The 26,644-nt window shown below is 46.2% G+C and overlaps 1 long non-coding RNA gene across 2 annotated transcripts in view; it reads right to left on the reverse strand.

Moving 5' to 3' along the window:
• LOC105086564 (uncharacterized) overlaps positions 1-26,644 on the reverse strand; it is a 482,576-nt gene that overhangs the window by 317,503 nt on the left and 138,429 nt on the right. For both annotated transcript variants that reach the window (XR_010379613.1, XR_010379612.1), the window contains one exon: positions 7,821-7,922. This is a non-coding gene — a long non-coding RNA (uncharacterized LOC105086564). The remainder of the gene's footprint in view (positions 1-7,820; positions 7,923-26,644) is intronic.

Raw genomic sequence — 26,644 nt, forward strand, 5'->3', positions numbered from 1 at the left:
ACTTGTATTTGCCTCAGAATCCCTGGAGGTTTGAGACTTACAGATAAGCTGCCCCCACCCCCCAGGGGAGGTTCTGATTCAGCAGGTCTGAGGAGGGGCCTGAGAATTTGCACTGTAACCAGCTCCCAAGCCACACTGACACTCCTGGACCAAAGACCACACTGCGAGAAACCCTACTGAGGACCAAACCTCCCTCTCCGTAGTGGCATCAATTTCCTCTGCTTACATGACGACACCGTGAAATGGCTGACAACGGGGCTGAATTCGCAACTTTCACGGCACCTTTAATCCAAACGTTATCCATCACCAATTCCTTTCTCGTTTTTGTTTTTTGAGGGGTGGGTAATTAGCTTTATTTATTTTCACAGGAGGTACTAGGATTGAACCCAGGATCTCGTGCATGCTAAGCACACACTCTACCACTTGAGCTGCGCCCTCCCCCTTCATCACCAAGTACTCTTATCAGTTGCTCTCAAGTGCAGGTAATCATTACCCACCTCCCTCACTTGACTGATGAGGGGCTTATGTCATCACAGAGGCTAAGTGGCTCGTTCTGGAATAGACCCGAAGCCAATAGTAGTGGGGGAATAAAACTCCAGATTTCTTCAGCAATTACTGGGCTCAGCAGCAGGTCACACGGTCTTTTCATAGACATTCTAGAGTCGCATGATGGAAAAAGAACCAGAGGTCAACTTGCCAGTCGCCTTGCTTCTAAGCCCTGGGCCGATGCAGGACTCCCCAGCTACTCAGTTTCCTCAATTCCATACTCCAACTACAGAGAAACGGAAGAAAGCAACTTTCCACACACGCTCAGGGTTGGAGCTCTCGGTAAGATCTAGGTGCCGTTTGCTTGCAATTTCAAGAGAATTCAATAAGGGCAAAATGACCTTGAAAATTCAATGAACTCACTCTCTGGCAGTAAAGTGGTGATTCTGCTTTCTGTGATTACATTCCACTATTTGGGAAAGGATTTTCAATGCCAGTGTTATCAAGATTATCTATTATACCAGGAGTAAGGAGTGAAGTTTCTAAAGACATGATTGTGAGTCAATTACACCGTATGACAGCTGTGCAAACTAGGACAGTACATAAGATCTTTTCACAAATGCCACATCCAGTCAAAATGCAGGCTCAATTTACCCAGATTACCACCCAGATTAGTGACATTAGTATCTTTCAAAATTCTTGGCATAAATGGCTCTTAAAAGAGAATCACATTTATGGTTAGTGATTTTAAAAAGATGAAGAGGAAAACAACAGTAGTTCTCAGGTCAAGTTCACAGTTAACTAAAAGCCAGCATTGAGAACATAATGAAAGATTTAAAATGTCATATGACATGTGAATGTTGAAGCCATCACTTAATGAAGGGTTCAGATATTATCTCCTTCCAAACGAAGAATGGCAGAACTAAAGTTACAAGAGAGAGAACCACAATTCGATTATCATCATTTTGCTTTGGCAACCACACCTGTCCTTACAAAACATGCCCTTTTCCTGATGGCTGGCATCCCCCACAACGGAAAATTCAGTGCAGCTGAGAAAGAACATGAAGCCCCATCGGAATTTCTCTGCTGTTAAAGGCATCATCAAGCTTCCAGCAGATAATGAGAACACTGCAGTACACCAACTTCCAGAAATCCACACCAACCGCCCACATTCCTCGTCCACCAAAGGGGGTCTAGTATCATGTACGAAGTCATACGTTACACCTTAAGAGGAACATACAGATTTGTATTTCACTCTGATGGCTATCTGGAACCAAACTCATTCCAAAAAGTCATCTACTTGGACACAGTGCTATCTTCAGTAAACTTCAGTTTCTTTTTAGCACTGTTAAAATCTGTGAATGCTGTGTTGATTACAGCTCCAGTTCTCAGTGGTGTTGTTTCTGCTCCCTGGGTACCAGGAGCCGACCTCTCACTTGCCCTCATCTCCTCTTGTTCCTCAGTTTGTGGTCCTCTCCTTGATACACAGAGCACTGTTCCTTTCTCCATCTTCCTATTTCTATTAACCTTTTCCTTGACAGAACAAACCAACCACGATGACTTTGTCATTTGGCTGTCCCCCGACACTGACTGCTCCAAATATTCCCTGTCTTTCCTTCAATCTTTGTCATCATTTGGGATGCCTTCGGCTCAGACATCTGGTATCAAGGATTCCTCTCTTTGGCCACCAGTGCTTCTATTCCTCTGGCTCACGTCCTCCTGGAAACATTTTCCAACTGCAGCCCCTCCATTCCACCTTCCCCCTTCCATCATCCAGCTACCTCCCGTCTCCTCGGGTATCCAGCCAATGCCTTCAGCTCCCGTGCTCTACACCCACGCCCCTATCAGAAGTCCATTACTAAACCGATCTATACCACGTATATTGGCGTACGTGTCCTGTATTTGCATTTGTTTAATTATCATTGCCCTTCCAGAGGTATAGTATCTTCATTTTACAGATGAGAAAACTGAGAAACAAAGTACCTGCCTAGAATTACATGCAAGATTCAGACTGGACAGCCTAGCCTAGCCTTCCTCACTGGGGCTTCCATTTCTCTGCACCAGTCAAGACCACAAGCACATCTCTCCTGGTGAATGGGGTGCAGGAACCCTGATAACCCAAACACAGTGCAAGTGGCCAGTACATCAAATGAAGCCAACAATCAGGGAGAAACGTACAAAACACGGAGTACTGAGCAAGGAGAGAGCAACTCCTTGTGGTACTCAGTCTCTGGTTCTAGGTTTTTAGGCACTTACTATATATCCTTACATTTCTCACATTTTTCTGAGTCTTTGCATAGATGATGCTTTTTTTTTTTTTTTTCCAATGCCTAAACCTTAGGTCCCATGATTATATCCCTCATTTTCAGCCGAATTGTGGACTTTCCTATGAAGAGGAAACTGAAGTTCTCAGATCGGGACTTTTCCTGTGAAAATGACATTTTCACCTACGAGAGGGGCTATCTTTCCTTCCGTATCTCCCACTGCAACTGCAAAGATGCCTACTGTCTGCCTGTGTTCTGGAGCCCACTGATTCCTGACGTCTCACGGTATTTGCTAGATCCGTTATCTGTTCTCCTTCCAGAATTCTGTGCTCTCCCTCCGATGCTTCCTTTCCCACCCCCATTTAAAGACACTCATTTTAAAAATAAGCAAAACAAACCCTCTCCTTCACCTTCAGGCTACTTCCCAGACTCGTCCTCTCTAGACAGCCAGGGGTCCCTACATCTGCATTCTGCACTTTCTCAGCTCTCATTAAACTTTCCCTTCAAATGGAAAGAAACCACTCTAAGCAAGAGAGAAAATGCTGAAACACGTTTTTTAAACACTTAGAAACACACTTTTAAAACATTTAGTAAATCTTTGCCTATAGCATAGATTTACAGGAAATTTACAAGAATGTTAGAGCATTCCCCGGGCTGTTAACATCGTCAGCATGCATCCGGTACTTTGTTACAACTAACGAACTGACAGTGACACATTATGATTAACTCATGTCTATACTTTATCTGGATTTTCTCAGTTTTTCCTTAATGTCTGCTCGTTGCACTGGGATCCCAACCAGGGTATCTCACAACTTTCAGTGGTCGCATCTTCTCGGTCCCCCTTAGGCTGTGACAATTTCTCAGACTTTCCCTGTTTCTGATGATCCTAACAGCTTTGAGGGATACAGGCCAGGTAGCCTGCAGAATGTCTTTCAATTTTGGTTTTTCCAGTGCTTTTCTCATGATTAGATGGGGGTTATGGGTATTTGGGAGGGAGACCACGGAGGTGAAGTGCCCTTCTCATTCTATTATATCAAGCTTACACGCTGTCAACATGACATGTCCTGGTTGGTGCTGACCATCACTGGGCTGATGGCACGTTTATTATCAGGTTTTCTGACTAGAATAACTTCTCTTCCTTTACTTCTGAGGAACATTTTAAATAACAGAAGATACAAATATTTAACTTTGGAGTATCTAGAACACCAGTGAATGTTGTCACACCTACGCATGTGTGTGAGCAGTCCTTTGTGGAAGTGCACCTTGATTTTGCACAAGGATAGAGAGGCACAGTGAGAGGGAGAGACACAGAGCAACCCAAGCACTCCAGAGAAGAGAGACTTCAAGTGACCCAGGGAACAAAAGCATCTGGGATTGAACAAGCACCCTGTGCTGAATGTGGAATCGTGAATTTCAGTGGATGGAGAGGGTGATATTCTTCAATATTTGTGAAGCAAGTTAAGTCACTGTAACGCAGACTCTAAACACAAAAGTTCAAGTAGGCTAGACGTTTGCTTCTCTCTCATGCAAGAGCCCAGAGGTGGGCGGATGGCCAAGGGCTGGAAGGTTAGCTTGCCATCCTCAACACATGACAACTGCTCCATTTGTCAACGCTGGTAAACCAACAGGAAGGAAAGATGAATGAAAGGCATCTGTCTTTCTTTCTCAAGAATCAGAGGCAGAAATTGTTCATGTAACCACTGTTATATCCCACTGGCCTGACCTTAGCAATGTGAACGCATACCAAGCTCCAAAGTAGTGAGGCAGGGCAGGGTCTAACTGGATGCCCATTTGTTTGCTAAAAGTTGGTTAGGTTTATATGAATAAACAATCTAGAAGAGAATGGCTACTGGGAGAAGAAATACTGGTCAAAATGAGCAAATCCTTAAAGAAGTTGTGGTGTATTTATACAATGGAGTAGTACTCAGCCATAAAAAAAGAATAGAATAATGCCATTTGCAGCAACATGGATGGACCTAGAAATCGTCATTTTAAGTTGAAGCCAGAAAGAGAAAGGAAAATACCACACGATATCACTCTGAAAAATCTAAAAAAAAAAAAAAAAAAAGAAAAACAAGGACACTATGAACTCATCTACAAAACAGAAACAGATTCACAGACATAGTAAACAATCTTATGGTTATAGGGGAAAGGGGGTGGGATGGGATAAATTTGGAAGTTTGAGATTTGCAGATGTTAGCAACTATATATAAAAATAGATTTTTAAAAGTTTCTTCTGTATAGCACAGGGAACTGTGTTCGATATCTGGTGATGATCTTTAATGAAAAATATATGGAATATATGTATGTATGTGCATGACTGGGACACTGTGCTGTACACCAGAAATTGACATATTGTAACTGACTGTACTTCAATTAAAAAAAAAAAAAAAAGGAAAAAAGAAATCAATAACAAAAAAAAAATAGCAGATCTTTAACTGAACCCGTGGTGTCAGGTTGTTTCTCATTTGTTCAAATAAAGAGAGAACATCTGGAGCAAAGCTGCAAATCGAATCAGCATCTCGTTGAGTTTACTAATCTGCGTCATTATCCAAACCCCACCCACACATCTTGAGCGAGTGAGTCAAAGGGGCTGTGATAGAAAAAAATGCACCTGAAGTTTAAGTTTAGCCAGTGGCCCTCATCTCTGCTGCTCTCCCCAGAAGTGCAAGGTTAATTTTGCTTCACTGTTTCAGTAAGGAGGCCTTTTCAACAGGCTTTCAGGTGGGCTTCCTATCATACACATCCTCACTCTGTGGATCATGCAAAGCTGGGGGATTCTCCAGGTGCCTCCCCTGTCTGTTCCAACTGTGCACTCAGGTCCTGGGGGAAGGACAGGGTGAGCTCTCTGCCTGCGCCCCAATTCTGTGTTTCTCTGACTCCCAGAATGCCCCACTCTGACTGGTGGGATCATCTACACTCTGGGACCCAAGGGCTGGAATCAGAGGTAGTGTTAAGTACAACCTAAGATACAATGAATTCCCCTTTTGTAGTTTTCAGACACCCAGGGAAAGGGTCCCCAGCGCCCTGGAGGAAGGCTCCAGGAGGATGTGTAATCCGCACAGGAGCACCATCTCAGCTACCTGGTCTTGGATGCATGGTTTCCCCTCTAGGCAGAGGTCTCGGGCTGACTGAGATACTAAGACTGCTTCTGAGCTCAACCCGGCTTCTGTCTCCTAGTCCTAACATGTTTCATGTGCAGAGATCAAGTAGGAGCAGTAGTAAGAGTCCTAAACCCTCCAACACAAAGAAAATGAAAAAGAGGATGAGACGGAGGATATGTAATGAGCGGACCTATCATGGGACCTGAAAACAACTAGGAACACAGAAAAGTGACAGATCTTGTCCTTATACCCTGCTGAAGGTTGTACCTTTTTTACATAACCATGCCAGTTCTTTACAACGTATTCAGCAAAAGCAACCCTGTGATACCATGCTGAAGTGACTGAATTTAAGGATCTACTGTTGATATTTATAATTGCCCAGACATGGAAACAAGCTAAACTTCCATCGAGAGATGACTGGATAAAGATGTTTATTTATACAATGGAATACTACCCAGGTATAAAAAAGAATAAAATACTGCCATTTGCAGCAACATGGATGGACCCAGAGATCGTCACTCTAAGTGAAGTAAGCCAGAAAGAAAGAAAAATACCATATGATATCACTTGTATATGGAGTCTAAAAAAAATGACACATAATGAACTCATTTACAAAACAGAAACAGACTCACAGACACAGAAAACAAACTTACAGTTACCAGTGGGTAGAGTGGGTGGAGAAGGATAAATTGGGAGTTTGGGATTTGCAGATACACACTACTATATATAAAATATATAAACAACAAGGTCCTACTGTACAGCACAGGGAACTATATTCAATACCTTGTAATAATCTATAATGAAAAAGAACATGAAAAGGAATATATGTGTAACCGAATCACTATGCTGTACACCAGAAATTAACACAACATTGTAAACCAACTCTGCTTCAATAGAAAAGGACCTACTGTTGAGAGAAGCCTAATAAAATAGTCCAGTGATAAGACATACTTATGCCTGAGGCCGCTGCATTACCTATGAAGACATAACCCCCCTCCATGAGCAAGGAGAAACATTGTCAGTAACTCTGCACTCTGAGCATTTTGGAGTTTTAAAAATAGGTATCACAGTAAAACTACATAAATTCAGTCAATGCTTCATCATTTACCCATCTCAATGGCAAATGCGGGAAAACAAACAGGAAGACACGTTCATAATCTTCTGACTCAAGGACAAAATGCAATTAATGACAACCATTTCAATACCCAAACTTGACTACTGAATTTCAAAACAAAAATTCCAGCTAAAATAAACTTTGTAAGTTAGAACAGTCTTAAATTCCGAAGAAGCCTGAAATGAAACATGTCTCTTGATATATTTACTAAATTTACTGAAACAATGCTTTGGATACCTTTAAAAAGAAGTTTCACCTTGCTTTCAGCTTAATTAGAAATAACTTGATTCACTCTCTTCTCTGTAAAAAGAAATGGGGAGGGTTTTGTTCTGTTATATAGGGAACACTTTTTAGCAAACAAACATCAGAATCAGTTTCTTTGTGCATGCAAGGCACAATATTCAAATGTAATCTGTGTCTTTCTTGACATAAGTGACACGCTGACAGATTCAATTTTGTTTTAAGACCTGCTCCAGCATTGACAGAATATTAAGCATCTTACTGCTATGGATGTGCACCATTCGAATTTTGTGTAAATTTTTGCTTTCTAATAATGAACTTCCAACAAAACAGCTAGTCAAGTAATCGCCATTTGAGTGTTCAAGGTTGATGGACAGCACTCAGTAGTTCTGGCTAATGAGGCACTGAAATGATGAGCAGAGAGACCGAGGGATTGATGCTGTTAGCTGGGAAGTGCTGAGGACTTCTCCAGGGATGGATGCCAGGGGAAACACTGAGGATGAAGCAGAGGGATGGATGCCAGGGGAGACACTAAGGATGAAGCAGTCTGCACATTCGTAAACGACAAGGGCATAACCAGATGAACTCAACAGAGTGGAGGGGCTCACTTACCATCAGATGTCCTTGGAGTTCTGGCATCCACCGGTGCCTCTCACCACGATGGAGGTTAAAACCGTCTGTTTCTTCCAGTGACTACAGTTGGGCTTCACTCACCTGAAACCAAAGGTTTCCTGATCAGTACACAGCTACCTTCCCAAGATGAATTAACCTCTTTGTTGTGTATTGGTCTGATGTGATTCTAAGCCCACTTATTCACGACAAAGACGGAGCCATCTCTGTAAGTACAGCTGTTTTGATATAAAAGGGAAAGTGCTGGGTCAGGATGGCATCAGGGCCGTCTGTAGTTGCTCAGAAGCCCTCGGTGCTCAGCCGCTGGGGGCACATCAGCAAAAACAGAAGCAGCGATAGTAGGGCCGTCAGACTGCACGCCCAGAGTTTGTGCAGACTGTCTGAGACGGTTCTGTCTGACTCTATGCTCACCTAAAGAGCTCTCTGAAGAGCTGGTGGCATTAGCTCCTGCCTGGACAAAACGACCCCTTGCCACCAGTGGTGGAAACCATGCAGTCCCAAGGAGACAAATTTACCCAACAGCATCCACGCCCTCACTCCCCAGCAAGCTGCTCTAGCAACAGGCGGTGCTCACTTTGCACAGGCACCGAGACAGAGCCCCAGGTGGCCGAGCCAACCCTTCCGAGAACCACCTCGTAGAAAGATACACCTCAACTAAATCTGGATTTTATTCCTTTCATCCCTTCCTTGCCTGGAACAACAGTGTCGTTAAGCTCTTATTGGTTTGGAGTATGTTGTTTCTTTACTGGCTTATTAAGAGACATTATCCTGTACACTACTGCCTTGTGAAATTATAATTTCTGCAGTGAACCTGTATTAAATACATTATTGGCAAAGACAACCTCAGTCTCTGAGCTGGACAGAATACTTTTTCTAAAGAGCATGCTATCCATAAAAACTGACCTTGAGGAGAACTAAGCAATCTTTTTCTTCCTAGACTGGGGTAATGAGAACAGAAACGATCGGAATGTTTCGCATGAATTTCATGTTGGTTAAGACCGGGAAACTCACAGCAGTGATACTTTCTGATATAAAACTCAAAAATGGTTTTAATGACAACTCTTTAAGGTTTTTACCTCTTTCAGAAATAAACATGAAAGTAACAAGTCAACATATAATTTTCCTGTTCAAATGGTAATTAGGAAAAAATGCCCGAGTATACTATTTTAGAAACATGAAGAACAGAGGCTGCTTTCAACTTCTTGGCTTGCCTTCTTCTGACATCAAATTGCATGCAGTTGTGCCTGCATGGGGATTCATGCAAAGATGACTGAATTCAGTCACTGTTAGATACTAGACCTTTTTAGTTAAATTTATCATGAAGTTTGAATCCGTAGCCCCCAGACAGCATTGGAAGTAGCAGAAAAAACTCAATGATGTTGTTATTTCCTTTTGAACACATGCCCCAGGGCAGCAAGGGGTCAATGGCACCTGGCCTCTTGCAGCATTATTGATACGTCAGAATCTGCATTTTAAATCATTCCGTTTTTAACAGGGTTGTAAGCTGAAACTCAAAGCTCTTCTTTGCAATGCTTTGCCAAGTTAGGTATCTATGTACGTATCAAACTACATTTGCTCACAGTTTCTGTTTGGAATGTCATCCATTACCACCTGTCCCCTGGCTTAGAGGAATAATTACCCTGCACCCACTCTGTTATAACACTGCTGAGCAAGGATGTACTGCACAAAACCCTCCAAGATTTCAAGGTCACACAGATCAGTGGCTCGACCTTGCTGAATTCTATTCACCCTTACAGGACACTTGATAAACGGACCCCTGGTGAAGGAGCTCACTGGTATTGCTGGTACGACTCCGAGACACACAGCCAGTGGCTTTTCTCAACTGGAGCATTTGCCATCCTCCATTGTCTCAGACCCCACATTCCACCTAAACCAGCCTGCGTCCTGTCCTTTACGGAGGGTGGTAAGCAGGAGACAGGGAAGGCGGGTGGCCCTTAGAAGCTGGAAAAGGCAAGGGAACAGATTCTCCCCTAGAGTCTCCGGAAGGAATGTAGCCTTGCCAACTGTTGGATCTTAGCCATGCAAGACCTTTTAGGACTTCTGACCTCCAGCACTGTAAGGTCATAAATGAGTGTTGTTTGGAGTCAGTACGTTTGTGGGAATGTTACGACACCAATGGAAACCTACTGGGCACCCTCATGTTATGATTTTAATTACTTACTGTAATTAATTACGCTTCGGCTTTCATTAACATTAAATCTGAATGAGCAAGCTGGTCGGCACAATTCGAGGAGACATTTGAGTTCCTTGAGCACAAACACTGAAACACAGATTTGTATCATCAGACCCAAACATTTGTGAGCCCAATGGCTCCAACTCCAGGACCAGTCCTCCAGTGTGAGGACTTACAACCATCTTTTCTTTATTTCTTTGAGTAATTACCTTTACCTCACCAAGTGATACATTTCCACTGCTATTTTTTATCTGTTAACGCTATATAATGATCTCCTCTTATGAAACATGAAATCTACTTACATTACAATATCTCCTTCTTCATAAGTTTTTTTTTTTTTAATAATTATATCACTGTGTAGACGTTCTCTATTAGTTACTGTTCTGGGTTGAACTGTGTAACCCCAAAATTCGTATGTTGGGTCCTAAGCCCCATCACCTGAGAATGTAACCTTATTTAGAGGTTAGGTCTTTATGGAAGTAATCCATTTCATATGACGTCATGAGGGTGGGCCCTAATGCAATGGGACTGGTGTCCTTCCTTACAGAAAGGGGAAATTTGGACGTGAGATAGACATGCGTCAGGGAAGACAGTGTGATGGGACCCAGGGAGAGGTCCTGTGAAGACGGAGAGAGATGGGAACAATGTGTCTGAAAGCCAGGGTACGCCAAAGACTGCCAGCAAACCACCGGGAGCAAGGAGGAACCCATGGAGACTCTTCCTCCCAGCCCTCGGAAGGATCCAACCCTGCCAGCACTGGATCCTGGACTCCCAGGTGTGAGAACTCTGAGACAGTCAACCTCTTTGGTTGAGGCCACCCCAGCCTGCGGTGCCGGGTCACGGCAGCCCTAGCAATCTGATGTAGCTACCTTCACAACCCAAGATAATACACATCACAAAAACCAAGTTCCTTGCTTTGTTGTATCAAAGCAAAAAAGGACACAGGTGCCCAGGAACAGAGGGGAGTTTGGACTTGTCCTACAACCTGGTGTCTTATTAGGAACAGGGAGGGGCTGCCGTCTGCATAAAACAGACATTTATGAATTTATGAATGTCTGTTTTACATTCCTGCTCCGCATGGAGTCACCTACATTTTTCATTTGGGAGAAAAGACAATATATACATATTTACAAGCCAAGAGCAGGGAGAGGAGGAAAGAAGGACAGTACAGTTACCTTCTTGCTCCCCACCAACCCTCTCCCGTCCCCACTTACCTTCTCCTCTCCCTGTCCAGGCATTTCTGGGACAGGAGTAACTCACACGTGGGGACATTCATGGGTCCCTGCTTCCATACCACATGACTCGTCCAATGGTTCTCAGCTGGGGGATGTTCCCCAGAAGTCAAATGGCTATACCTGGTTGTCACAGGTGGAAAGGATGCTACTGGCATCCGATGGGTGCAGACCAGGGAGACTGCTCAACACCCTACAACGCACAGGACGGCACCCACAATAGTCATCTGGCCCCTAATGTCATCAGTGCTACGGTTTAGAAATTCTGCATTAGTGGAGGGGGTGGAATCTCACGGAGAGGAAATTCCAAGAAAAGCGCCTAATCTTGTCCATCATCACTCCTAACAGGGGCCCCCATCCCGGGGAAGGGGTGAGGGGTTGGGAGAGGAGACCCAAGGGTACCTGCCCCGGAACATCCCTTGAGAGGCCAGCACACAGCTGTATTTTGAATCTTGCCATGGTCTTATGAGTGTTTCGATACCCGACAAGTAAGAGGCTGCTCCCTGGGGCAGCGCACGTTATTTCTGTAGCCCTGGTTCCCAGCACAGACCTAAGAACAAAGCAGACACCGCAGCACTTCCGTCGACATTTCCCGAATTAATGGCAAGTGTTTCCATTCCTAACACGAAGTACTAGGATAAATACTTGGACTTTTCCCCCATTAAACAGAGTACCTATGGTTGTTTTCTTTCACTGCCATTCCCACTTTTCTACCGGTTGAAAATGGCAGCACTTCTTAATCCCTCAGTCCTGAATTTACCAATTCCTGACGGAGTAGTGGTACCTAAGTCAAACGCGGGCTCCTGTAAATTTCATGGCCCATTATTATAATTTCCTTGTCACTCCTTAGAAACCATTTTCATTTGAAGAACAGCTCAAATATATTACAGATTTAGAAAGAGCATCACCAAGGTCAATATTTCACTTGCCCACAGGGTAACCATTACTATCCCCACTGGACATTTGTCCCCTGGGGCAGAGACATTCAGACGCAGAGCCTGGAGGGGGAGGCCTGAAATCCCCACTGGGCAGTCGGCCTCCGGACCCCACACTCTTAACTGTCTTCACCAGCAGTCTCTGTATGGCCTACCATTTGGGCACAGATGCCTGCAACTATGTCAGGGGTCCGCTTCCTCCCTCTTTCACAGCGAGGACGGAAATCCACGTGGTCCAGCAAGTTGGTTCAGATTCCTACCCCCACCCAGCAAGAAACGGCAGCGTCAGGATTCAGGCTCTGTTTGATTCGTCATGCTTCGGTAGCCTTTCTGTCTGCCCTGATGTCAACTGGCAAAAAGGACAACTCCCGCTGACGACGGTTCAAAGGGCCCGAGACCCCTCTTCCCAATTCCTTCTGGGCACATCGTGTCGGCGTGGACAAGGCGGTCATGCCAAACGCAGCGAGTTACTGCAACTGCGAGCACTCTCTCTTACGGGCCAACACTCTGCAAAGATGCCTCAAAAAAATCATAGAACCGAGTTGCATGCTGTCTAAAATATGTGTTCGTTCTCCTCCCCAACCAGGTTTTCAGAAAGGACAGAGTAACATCTTTCAAGAGCACTGGAGATAGCTATTTGCAGACGGGAGGTGCCTCAGGAGAAACCTGAGTGTTTTCTTCTCGAACATCTAACACGCTAATACCTCGGAGACCTTCCCAAGCCTTGGGTTTCAACATGCGACTTGCTTTGCCCGGCAGATTCTGTGCTCATCAGTGAAGCACTCTCGACTTCAAACGCACTTGAAAATCGGTTGACTTGAGTCAGAAACCTTTTGCATTCACACAGCATGAGTCACAGCACCCAAAAGAGTTTGCTGGAATATTGCTCAATCCTTTGCACTCAAGGAAACTGTGCAACAACTCTCCTTACAAAGAAGATTTTTTTGCTGAAGGTTTTCAAATGGCTTTTGAATATATCCCATTTGATTTTCTATTAATAATCCCATCCTTAATTTTCAGAAATGATTTTTTTTCTTAACCTAATCATACCTGAACCAAACTTAGAACAATAACAAATGAGCATGAAATACAACTTAATGTTTTAACAACAGAAGTCAAGGAAAATGTTTTGTATTTTAGAGATAATTACAAGGACCAAAATCTAACGGACATTGAGATTCAGTCTCACTGTTCTAAAAACAATAAGAAATTCCATGAATTTCTATCTTGACTGATATTCAGAAGTGGCAAACTTTCTATGAGATTCTAAATGATTATGAATGAAAATGTGATTACAGCGTGGGAGCCTATAGCAGGGGCAGGGTTCATTAAACTTTCCATTCTGTGGCTCCCCTGTTTAATCAGGAACTCACGGCCTGGCTTCGTCTCTGCCAGGCTTCACTGGTCAAAGTGGACTGAAACGCACTACGAGTAAAGTCCCGTTCTGCTTGGGAAAAGCTACATTTTCTTTGATTGCACTTTCAACTCAAATTAAAATTGTAAAAAATACAAGGCACAGATACCACAATCCCCTTTCTGCAACTTCCAGTCAAGCAGAAAAGCACATAATTTAGGTATATATGTTTTTTAGATGCAAAGCAAATTTCATTTTTTAAAACAAGTTATTACCCCTGAAAAGTTCCATCTCCCTGCAGCACCAGGCCCAAAGCATTCTTTGTTTCATCCCATAACTACAGCGCTCAGAGAATTGTACATGTTTCTAGCTTTACGGCAGAATTGGAAAATGTGGAAAAATATTCTGACAAAAACTGTTTTCTTGTAGCCTATGGTACCAGTCAGTATTTACCAGGGTCACTATTCTTATTCTGGGGTTTGCTTTGTTTTTTTACAAAAATCTATGAAATAACAAACTAAAACAAAAAGCTTTCCAACACTGGACACAACTTTGTAAACTTCCAGTGTGAGATTTCTGCTCCTTCGATTATAAATCACCTTTTTTTTTTTTCCCACTTCTGGCTAGACATGATTTCAGAACATACGCACTTGGTCTTTAGAACATTCCGAAAAAGAGGAAGACCCAGACATGTTTTTAGTTTATTGACTCAGAAAGGGGAACTGGAGGTGCTAAGCACTTTCCCGGGATAGACACTGTGTTATGAAATTGTGACGTTACGGTGTCAGAGAAGTGGGTGGGGTCAGAGGCTTTGAGGTACCGATGTCAGTGGGTTTCGGTTGCTGTAACAAAACATCATAGGCTGGGGGCCTTAGAGGACAGACGTCTATTTCTCACAGCTCTGGAGGCTGGAAAGCCCAAGGTCAAGGTGCTGGCTGACGGGATAATCTCTCTTCCTCTCCTTATAAAGCCACTAATCCCAGCATATGGGCCCCAGCCTCCTGCCCTCATCTCACCCTAATTACTTCCCAAAGACCCCAGCTCCAAACACCATCCCACCGCGGGCAGGGCTTCTCCATATGATTCTGGGGACACAGTTCAGTCCACGGCAGCACCTTAGCTTCCCTGGTTTCCAACTAGACATCAGGGCCGTGAGAATGAGGGGAGGTGCCTCTGTGAAGTCTGTGTAAGACACCGCAGCAGCCATGGCCCTTGTCCCTGGAGAGGAGCATCCGGACCACAGGGAGCTGGGAGACAAAGCTGCCCGTTTCAGGTGAGGATCGTACAGTGGGGAAGGGTTGGAACCAGGAGTGTGGATGGGGGAGCCAGCCTTGGAGGATGGAGGAAGAGCAAAAACCTGGGGGGACCACACACTCTGTCACGTGGAGAACGGGGAGGAAAGGGCCCCAGTGCTGCTGGCGGGCAGGGAGTTCCATTCAGAGGACACGCAAAGAGGGACAGAACACAGGGAAGAAAACTGGAGTTTTGGAGAACAAGCCTGACAGAAGGGAAGGACAGAGCAGGAATGAAAAAGGGCTGAGGAGAAGGAGCACATGGAGGAGGCAAGACTGCAGACGGACAACGTTCTGAGAGCGGCGGGGGATATGGAAGGAACGGTGACGGAGAGGCAAGTCGAGGGGAGGGTGGCGGTGGTCACGACCTGGGTGTCCGACTGCAGGAAGGGCAGGGCACCGGGTGGGAAAGACGAGTGGAAGGGAGAGTTAGATGCTGAGAAAACAGGGTTTCTAGAAAGCTAAGCATCAGTCAGCACCAGATGTCAATACCTGGGGAATGAGAGCACCAGGGTGTTCTCCACACTTGGAGACGGTGGGTTTCCTCAACTCCAGAGAATCCAGAGGTACCTGGTACCCTCTGCCCATCACCCCCCAGCCTTAGTGAATGGCCAACGCCCCTCTCAAAAACGTCCCGTTTCTAGAAACTGCACAAGCCCTGCCGAGTTGGTAGCATCATCTGACCCTTTTTTCTAACTCTCATCTCAAGGTCCCTCATTTCCTCATTTCCTTCTACCTCCCTGATGGCCTCTTTCTTCTGGTTTAAGAGGCGCTGCATGCTCCTTACACGCAGCCTCTCTCAAGAGCACCTTGGATTCTTCAGAGAAAACGAGCCAAATTAAGCTAATGAATATAAACAAATGTGCTTCTCAGATTCTGAAATGAATCAAAAGCATCTTCCAGACCCGCCCGGTTGGACCATTAAAGACCACGTTAGAGACTTTCTACATCTGTAAGATGTATGACCATCATAATAGAGGGATCCTATTGAGACAGAAAATGAAGTTACTGTTTTCTGATTTGAATAACGAGACTGTTTGGAACAGTAACGTGCATGACAATTTCTGCATCATTCTCGCAAAGATCACCTTGCCAGCCTCTGACAGCTATTTCATGTTCCTCCCAAAGACTTTGAAGGAATGTTTTTGAATTGCCCTATGCATGAACGTTGATGTTTCCAACGTCTCACCATTCTAGTAATTCAAAAAAAGGTGAAAATGGTTTCAAAACCTTTCAGGTTTGAGTTTTACTGATGTTTCCCACTCCCGACCCCCTGCACAGTGTACTTACTCATGTCAAGTTCACCCTTCCCATGCAAATACTGCGCTCTGCACTGGTCTAGAAGTTCAGTGTTTAGAGGGGCACATTAGTGATGTCAGTACTGCATGGTTCTCCGGTGATCTGAGATGGGAGAAACTGTGAACCGTACTGATGTAGCAAGGCCACCAAAAATACAGAGACTTAATACTAATAGGACTCCGACCTGTTTTCTTTCAGAAATCACTGTACCTAGAATCACTTTTTCTAGACAACTTTTATGTCTCTGTTTATTATATTTTAAAAAATGATCATTTCCTTAATTGCTAGAACTTTAGTTATTACTGTGAGACATTCACTAGTTTAGGGGAAGAACAGGAAATTTGAGGCACCTGACTCTCCAGATTTTAATAATTCTTTTCACACAGGACTTGTTACAGGGGTAACATGAATCAATTTGGTCAAGATGCAATTTATAACCATGTAGACTATCACACGAGACTTCTTCCCCTCAATGATCCATGAGGTACTCGTGGATCTGATTTATTCTTAAAAGACAGAACGCATGTGTAGGGGACAGTCAGAGGATGAGTGGGTGGGCAGGACTCTGCAAGTGCAATCTGGTTTACATAGTCAAGTTTGCTCTCAAATTGCTAAACTGCACAAGGTACTAACACACACAACTATGATTCTTCTCTATGGCAGTGAGAGAGTGTTCACCCTGGCCCGCCCATCATGACTTCCTGATCTTTCATCACATTGAAACGTGAAATACTGGTGCAACACACAAGAAAAAGTAAAAGCCAAAGGCTTCAGTCAGGTTGATGGAAAACCTTTTCCATCTACAACTTTCTATTAAGTTGTAATTTTCAGAAACGACCTGAGTTGATTTTTTTCCCCTAAATCAATGCCAAGACTTTAATAATGCAAAGTTTATTAAGAAAAAAAAAAAAAACCTAAAATGTAACAGGGAAAAATAAATTGAAAGTGGCTCGAAACAATTTCGTTCTGAGATGAGTTTGGAAGGCTGTTCTACCATGTAAACATTTTACCTCAGACTTGGTCATTACGGATGAACCAATGGGACATGCAGAGACTTCTAAGTTGTCACTTGGGTATTTTTAACGCACATTTCTACCAATTTGTACCACGCGCATGGTAAGCGCAGGTGCATCCCTCCCAGGCTGTTAGTAGTTCTGGCTGCTCAAACAAGCTTCTGCGCATGTCAGCGTCTCAATCCAAACTCCCCGCCTGCTCCCCCTCCACGCTTTCCCGCTTCGGAAGGATTAGAGGCTGAGCTCCTTGTCACTGCATTCATAGTTGTTCCCCTCAGACTTGAGTCTCGCTTCCACCTTGGAATCACTGCCCGGACCGCACGCCCCCACCCCTACCCCGCCCTCCTCACCACCCTTCCCGCTCACGGCGCCTGGAGCTTTCTTCACCGCCGCCTCTCTCTCCCAAACGCACTTCAGTCCCTCTGCCAACACCCGCCTCTCCTTCAAGGCTTTGCTCAAACATCACCTCTTGTAAGAAGCCGCCCTCGAATGTCTCCCCACAGTCAGGCTTCATGAGCCCTGCCTCTGTGTCCCACAGAATTGTAAACCTGCTTCCACCACAACGCACAGAGCCTAACCCCGCTGCAGGGCGCGGGGAGGTGCGCGCAGCCTCCACCCAGCTGTGCCCACTGAAGACCCCGCGCGTCTCCTACCTGATGGGGTGTGGCCGCCCCGCGGGCCCAGAGTGCACCAGAGCAGAGAGATGGGCGTGCTGGGGGAAGCAGAGGTCCCGGAGAGGGGCCCACCACGCCGTTTCCCTCCACGGGAGGCTGTTCTGAAGACCTCGCGGTCAGCCTGCCGGAGAAGGCGGGAGCCTTCGGCCTAAATAGTGCCGGGGGTAGGGGTGGGGGCGCCGGGCCCAGGACGCCTGCCGCTGGGCCCACGACATGACAGCGCTCCGTGAGACGCACATACTCACGTGTGGGGGAGCCGGGCGTCCCCCCAGCGTGGGGGCCCACATGCGCTCGCAGACGAGCAGTGCAGACCCGCAGCGGCCGCGCGAGCCTGGCTTCCGGAACACGAGTGGGCGGGGCCTCGGCGTTCTCGCGGGAAGCGCTCGTTGAAGCAACGCGGCCGGAGGGCGAGGCGGTGAGGCGCGTGAGGCCGAGGCCCGAGAACGTGCAGCTGGCCTCGCGGTTACGGGAACCAGCCAGGTGGGCAGCCTTTCCTGCAGGGAGCCGGGCACACCCGGGGAGAGACCGCTAGGGCCCGGAGGCTTCACTGTGTCAAGGCAGTACTTGGAGTTCCAGACACCACAACACAAAGGCTAGCAAAGATTTTTCTCTTCTTCTCAAAACTGCGTTCAGGTTCTAGGCAGGTGGCCCGGGCTGGAATCTGGAGAAGGTGGACACACCCCCCTTTTCCCGGGCCATTAACCAAAGTTTGGAAATTGATCACAATCACGGGGCACCTGGAAAAGCCCCCTCCCCACATCGTGCGCTGCGGAGCGGTGTTGTTCGCTTCGTTCCTCAGCGGGGATGGTAATTTGGAGAGGAATCCAGTCTCCTCCTGTCCCCAAACCACCATTCTTTCAACAAACATTTTGTTTTCTTCATTCTATGAACTTAGGGGAAACAACACTGTAAACTGACTATACTTCGATTAAAAACCAAACAAAGACAGATAAGGGTCCCTGGGCCTAGCGGGGGCTTGGCAACAGAGGAGGAAAGGTAACAAGTACACAAGTAACTGCTAATGAAAACAGATCTGTTCAGAGTCAAGCAAAGAGCAAGCAGGGTAGACGTTATGTGGAGCTGAACAGACACGGGTGCCTCAAAGTAGGTGGCAAGCGTGACCTTGAGCTTCCAGCCTGGTGTGTCCCATGTAAGCACGTTAAGCAACCCAGGCTCTTTACTGCCTGTGACAACCAACCAGGCGGGTATTACACAGGATTCCTTACGTAGCATTTTAGTGTTGTAGTGTGCATGTACACTGAACGTAATCTCCTAAGAGCGTCTCCCCTCTGCGTTAGGTTTCTACCCTGCATAAGGACTTAGCACCGTCTCAGCGTCTTAAAACAACACCTGTGTACGAGGGTGCTGATTCTTTTGTGTCAGCAGTCCAGGCGTGGATGAACCCGGTCCTCCACGCAGGGTCTCCCCAGATGGGCTGCCTGCTCATCCAAGGCTTCACCAGGAAACAGTCCCTCCTCAGGTCCATTCAGGCTATTGACAGAATTAGCTGTTTGCAATTGTGGGGCTGAAGCACCCATTTCCTTGCTGACTGCCAGCAGCTGACAGCTACCCTCAGTCCTGGCCACATGGGCCCCCTAGCAGTAGTTCATAACATGGTGCTTTGCTTCTTCATCAGCAGGAAAGCCTTTCTTTCTTGCAAATACATCCCTTCGGGAAGCCCCTGGAGCCTCTTGAAAGGGCTCACCTGATTTGGTCAGGCCCATTCAGCATTACCTCCTTTCCATGAACTCAAAGTCCCCTCCCTGCCCAGGGACCTAATTACCTCTGCCAACTCTCTGCCCCTTCACTGTGTCCTTGATGTCACCTCAGGAATGCCTTCATTATATGCACATTCAAGGCTGGGACTGGAAGGGGTGTGCACGCCAGTAGAGAGGCAGGAATCCTGGGAGTTAGGTTAGAATTCTGCCATCACACCTTCCCCTTCCAAATGGAGCTCTGTTTACCAAAATTACCCACACTCAAAATTCTCAGGCTGCCAACAGGTGCAGGGAGAGTTCTGAAAGTGTGCTGCCTCTACAACTCAAGATCCAGACAAACATCACTCTGTCCCCCACTTTCTCCAAATGCTCGTCATCTCTGATTTTTACCAAACACTGGGGAAGAGAAGAATAAACAAACATTATTTTTTCCCCAGCACTCTCAAACTTGGCAAGCCGACCCCATCAACCTAGAGCAGGCTCTAGTTCCGGTGCACAGACAGGCCTTCTGCAAGACAGTCTACAAGACACTCAAGGAGCCCTGCCCTGGGAAGGGGCACCATTACATCCAGCTTCCTCCCCCGTGTTTACAGGCCTGGGGCTGGGCCTTAAGAGAACACGCTAGACAACTCGAGGGGAAACAACGCAGAAGTAACAAACTTGTTCTTAACATCTCAAGACCATGCAACACTAGAATTCTAAATGAGTATAAAGCCTATACTGAGAAAATTATAACCAAGGGGATTTGGTTTTTGTTTGTTTTTTGAATTTCAATCAATACTCTATTGGCGGAAAATGAGATAATCACACGATTTTTCTCCTTTATAAAATTAAAGTGTAAAATGACATTAAACCAATCTTGTGCTCCCGGATTAAACTCAGTTTGCTCACATGCTAATTTTTTAATATATTAATTGAGTTAACTTGCTAATATTTTCTTCAGAAATTTTGCACTTTAATTAAAGTTGTTGATAATGTCCTCTCACTACATTTTCACGTCTCTAAGGATCCAAAATGACATCCTCTCTTGTCATTGTTAATACCTGACTATTTTATTCTTTTTCCTTGTTTGACTGCCAGTTTTTTAAATATCCGTTTTAATTTCTTTTTTTCCCTCAAAGTATAGTTGATTTTAGAACTCATTTGAGCTATGCTCTGAGAAAGGACCCTGAGGTTTATGATGAAAAATAATTTTGTAATGCTGATAGCATGGTATTAGCAAATGCCTTAGAAACAACGAATGTGGACACCTGCCCTTGGTAAACACCTGTCGCCTGTGTGTGAGGTTTTTCTCTTTTCTTCCTCCTCCTCTTCTTCTCATGTATAATTGTTAGTCAAAATTTGTATAGAGTTTCCTTTGGGTGATTGTGTGAGGAATTGCTGAAACCAAACACATCTGAGAGTGAAAGGCAGTGCTAAAAATCACCCACAGGGGCCACTGATCCACAGGGTAAACCAGGGCGGTCTCCCGCCCACCAGAAGCAGGTGTCCCGGCTGGAAGGCGCACAGCCAGGTCACTGCCGTGAAGCACGTCTTAACTTCCGAGCCACGTGGTTCTACCACAGCCCCTCACTGCACAGACACAATGTGAAATCTTCGCTTTCTCTATGTACGGAAGAAATGATGCTCTACAGTGCACTCCTGCATCCACTCACTCATTCATCAGTTGACAGATAATTACTGAAACCTGGGATTACTGGGACCAAGGCTGCATGGCAGTGGTGTATTAGATGCAGAGCGGGCTGAGGGTGAGGTGAGACCGGACATTGAGCCCAGCTTAAACACCCCTTTATAAATTAGGGGACCCTACACGTGAATGATAACAGCTATCTTCCAGGACTGTCAAGAAACTAGGGGGCAGGGTATAGCTCAAGTGTTAGAGCATATGCTTAGCATGCATGTGGTCCTGGGTTCAACCCCCAGTACATCCTCCAAGAATAAATAAGTAACCCTAGTTACCTCCCCCCACCAAAAAAATAAAAGAAAGAAACTAGAAATTACACACATAAGATCCTACACGTGGTTGCTGGCAGAGAACAGGAGCTTCACTAAGAGATGTGAGGTACGGCTCACTTCCCTGCTTCTCAAGAAGGCCGAAGGCAGCTCTGATGTAGTAAAGAAGACTGAACAAAGAAGGCTGCTCCAGGCTGTAGGCAAAGCCCCTCTCCCCGGAGAATGTGCTGCCTCTCAGGGCGGAGTAGGAAAGTACATCCGGAGAGCAGTTAGAGCGGCGGGGCATGACTGGGGCAGGGGGCTCGAAGAGCCCAGAACAATCTCAGGACGGAGACGTCACTTCTCGCTGGTGCACTGGAAGAACGGCTGCTTCGTGGAGGGTGCGGCATGTGAGCAGAGCCACGGAGAAGGGTGGTAACAATAAACAGGAGGGCTGGGGAGGAACCCGCACGCGCCAGCGCTCTGACGTGGGGGACTTCACGTGCCCTCCCCGCCCCCGCAGCAGACGGGACTCTGGAACACCTGGCTCTGCTGGGCAGGGCCCTTCCCCTTACAGTCTGCACTTTCCTCACCCGTGAAATAGTGGGGGTAGCACTATCTGCGCTGCTTTCCAGGGAAAATATGGACCAGAAAATACATGTAACATCATCAGGCAAAATGCACGGTCCTATGAATTGCTTTTCAGTCTTCCTCTTTGCCAGCTGATGTGCAATCAGGTTCCATAAAACGTGCCTGTCACAGTCCACACCACATGTTTCCTATCACTTCATTTATCCAGACCCTTCTATGCCTGATATACCGCGCACACATTTCTGCTTATCATGATGCTTAGAGTTGCAATGTCCACACAAAGTGACGGTCACATGGATCTCCCCGAAAGCCCCAGGTAAGAATATCACACCAGCACTGCCTTTGGAGGCAAGCCTGCCTTTTGCACTTTCTTGTGCACAGAAGTCCAGCTTGCCCTAAAAGACAGTCAACAGCTTTATCTAAATCTAAGGAACAACTTTTAAACAATTATCTTTATCATACATTTGAACACAGATGCTGAGTGACTCTATGAATTAAAGCTGACCTGGTGTTTTCGTACAAGAAGTCAAAGCCCACAATTTCATAGACATCAGAAGCAGTCGAGTTCCATGGCACTGTGGAAAAGGGCCCATCTGCAGTCAAGGCTGGACTTCATTTCTGCTTTCATAAATAAATGATGCCTGTCATTTCCATTACACACAGTTCTTACTCTGAATCATCGCCAAACACCTCTGAGAACCTTGGGGCATTTTCCTCTGTGCCACTTCAGACACAGATATAATTCATGGAGCCATCAGAAGGTTCGATCAATGAAGCTTAGAAAATGTTTCAGTGTTTGGAAATATAAAAAATGCCATCACCCCAAAATTCTCAGGGAAACCATAGTCACTAAGGTGAATGGAATTCTTTCTAGATTCATTTCTAGCTCAGGGAACTTCCTTAAAGAGAAGAACGTGATTTTAGAAATACTTTAAGCCACTGTAAAGAGCTTTAAGAGCACTTGTTTAACTAAGATCCCCTTAGTAATCTGATGACATTGTGCCTTTCTGTTCTTTTTCCGAGGATGAGAAGAGCCACAGATTTTATTGACTGCATCTGCCAGGGTCTGACGGGCAGGCATGAGCACTCTGTGGATTCCAACAGAGGGAGGTGACTGAAAATGAACCACTTACAAAGGGGCAGGAGGCCCAGAAGCAGCTCAGCCAAGACAGGAGGTTGCCCAGAGATGAGTCACTGCAGAGAGTCCCACCACCCTCTGCCCAGTGAGTACAGGAGCCCGTGGGCCGGATGATGTTAGGGGAGCTCTACGCTGAGACCCACATTCAGAGGGGATTACGGAAAACGTAGCTCCCAAACTCACAAGGGCACGTTGACCCGGGACCATCGGGTACACATCAGGAAGTGACCTCAACTGCCAGTGTCCCAGCTCTCCCAGCAGAAGCAGCAGCAGTGACAAATCCCCCTTCAGTCTGGAGAAGGGTGTGATGCTCCCGGGGGTGCCGCCGCGTGCCTGACAAGATGAGATGCCGCACCGCTTACACACTGCAGAGAAAGAGGAGCAAGGCCTGCAGGATCTGATGAGGGAAGCACGGGACAGGAACCACAGAAACTTCAAAGTCCCCCTGCGCGTGGCGGTGGAGCGTAGGCCGCGGTCTAGGGGATAAGAAGCCCCGTGCGCACCAACGGGGACCCGTGACGCTCACCGGGCAGCCCGTCAGGTACATCCAGTGCAACCACACCGATTAGCATCACCGCCGTGGCCAGGTAACGCCCAGCAGCACTCGGTGCTGGCCTTCACTGGGTGTCCCTAACATTTGTTTTTTGGCTTTTTTTGCAGGGGAGGGACATTCTATTTATGTCTGTTTCCCAGCAGCCTTGGTATCAGCCAGGAAATGATGAAAGGGGGACTGGGGAGGAGCAGGAGTGTGGTGGGAATGCTGGCTGGTCAGAAGTCCGACTCCTGCCTGCACACAGTGGTGCACACAGCGTGCTGGCAACCTGTGTGCCCTGCTTGTTAAAAACATCTGAAAATCTTGGCCAGGGCAGTGGGACAGAAGAAGCGCAAACTAAAATTAAGAGTACCACTGTTTTGTCTTGTTATACCAATCAACACATGGGAATTCAATAGTAATATTCAGTATCTTGACATTGTACTTTTTCACAGAAATGGTGCTGTTGTTTAGAGAGTTCACAACCCACCTCAAGTTTCTGAAGGTTTTGCAGGGGAGAGCCCTATCAAAGGACGCCGACGACCTAACGGATGTTGAGCTGAGTCACAAACGGAAGCCAGACAGGCTCTATACAGTTTGGGAACCGGCTCTGAATGGATGGAGCCACTGCGGTAGGATGCCTCAAAAAAGACAATGTTCAAGATATGAAGTCGAAACACATTAATGAAAACCGCCTGGGTCTCGGGCTCCAATTTTAGCCAAGGATGCCAGGTTAAAACTACTGACCTGGACATGAGGAATACGGACTCGTTACACTGATTGAACCAGGCAGTGTGGAAGGATTTCTGGGTTTTGACATGTCTGATATCCAGTTAGCATCCAGGCCGCCTGACAAACAAAGAGCTCCAAGTGCGGGAAATCTGGCGGAATCTAAAACCAAGCCAATCAGTGGAGACCCGTCTGCTTGAATCACTGTCGGGTGTGAGTCTGTATCCAAATGAAGAATGTGCTTGAAACTGCAGGATTTTCCTAATGTGTTTGGTTTTGTCAGACTTGGATTTTATTTTTCACCCTGAACTTAAAACAGATCAAATTCAAATCAAACCAAATAAAGTGCATGGCCAAAGCCTTAATGACAGACACATACACATGATCTGGCCTCTGCCTCCACCAACACACACACACACACTCAAACTACAATGGGATGCATTAAAAATTATTACATTTCTTTTCAAAAATGGATAGAATGTATACGTAGTTTTACTGTATTTACCAAAAGAAAGTTAATCAAATTTGGATGTAAAACATACTTAAGGTGAGTTTTATATACGTATATAGTATTTTTCTCCCCTGTGGTAACCTTAGCTAAATGAGTCATACTTTCTTGAAACTATGCAAACACATAAACTTGGGACCAAGCATAAAAGTGAGACTGCTTATTTCTTCAGCAAAGATTTACTGATCATCCACCATTGGTGATTAAGAGGACCTACTAAATTAACAGTAGCTTTTTCTTAGCTGAATGTGTCAACAGTAGAGAGAGAGGAAAGTCAGACGAATGTAACTGAAAACGTACACTCTGTGCCTGATAAAAGTTGGACTGGGAGACGCAGGTTAGAAGTGCAGGACACGGGCTCATCCTAGTCCTCGTCCCCAGTGAGACCTCCACCGCCAGTGTCCCCCAGTGTGGCCTGGGACCCTGGGGGGACGGACGGGCAGACCAGGTGCCTGCTCTCCTGTTCGGAGGATGCCCCAATCACAGGCGGACGGGAGGAGGGAGAAGGCTAAGCAGATCCAGGTCCTGATTCCAAGCCAATCAAGTTCACACATCAGTCCTCTCCTCCGTGCCGCAGGGACCGTGAGGCAGGCCGTCCATCAGGTTGGGTGCAGCTGCTCCGATCAGGGCAGAGACAGAGGGTCAGACAGAAGGTGGGAGATGGAGACCGTCAGCCTGGTGTCCGTCTCAGCGGGATGCACAGAGCTGACCAGCCATGCACCCGATCCAGCTGGGCTGACACCCAGGAAAATTTTCACCTGGGCTGGAAGGGCTTGCTACATGTGCTGTGTGGGTGTACAGGGCACAGGACAGGGATCCACACGTGTGTGCATGGAACAGTTTACTCTGCTGTGTTTCACATACTGACCGATAACCCCCCAAATCCTCTCTTCATTTTCAAAACCCTGACAGCGTGCTTTTCTCTCCAGGTGCAGCACTGGAGACAAGTGTCTTGTAAAATCTGCAAAGCAGCGGAAGTGCCAGCCCAGTCACTGCCCGCTTCCCCACCGACACCCTCACCAGTTTTCCAGTTCTTCCAAGCCCCGTTTCTGGAACCGAGGCTGCTTCAGGGGAGTCAGCCTGTGAAATCGTCGGTCCCAGTACCTGCTGTCATGGCCTCTTGCTACAGAAACGCTGAGGCCTGAAAACCTGTCTGCTACAGCGGTGTCTCTCTTTATCCCCATGGCTTTTGCTGGTGCGGAGGTGGACTGCCGTGAGGCTAACAGACCTGAAACTCTGCCTTCACTCCTGAAGTGGGCTGAATGAGGCACTCTGCGCAACATTGAAGGGGGGCCAGAGTAAGTGATCAGGATAAATAATATTTTAATGCACTATTTTTTAAAAAATCACATTAATGCAAAAAAACCCAAAAACCCTACAAGGAACAAAATATCGAAATTTTAAATAAGGACAGGTGGGATCTTGGACTTGAGCGGCTCACCAAATCCTGGCCCTGGGCCCCAATAATCTGTACAGTTCCCGTGGCCTTTTGTTGTTGTAACATCGGCAGAAGTAACTCACATTTCCTGCAGTCAGTTACAGTTTCTCTATATCTTCACTCCCAACTTCTCTCCCGTACCTGCCTTCCCAGCAGAGCGGGTCGGACAATCCAAGCACATTGTGGGGGTCATTTTAAGGGAAGGGTGAGTTGGAGTAACATTTCGT

Source organism: Camelus dromedarius, chromosome Y (assembly GCF_036321535.1).
Source record: "Camelus dromedarius isolate mCamDro1 chromosome Y, mCamDro1.pat, whole genome shotgun sequence".
NCBI lineage: Eukaryota > Metazoa > Chordata > Mammalia > Artiodactyla > Camelidae > Camelus > Camelus dromedarius.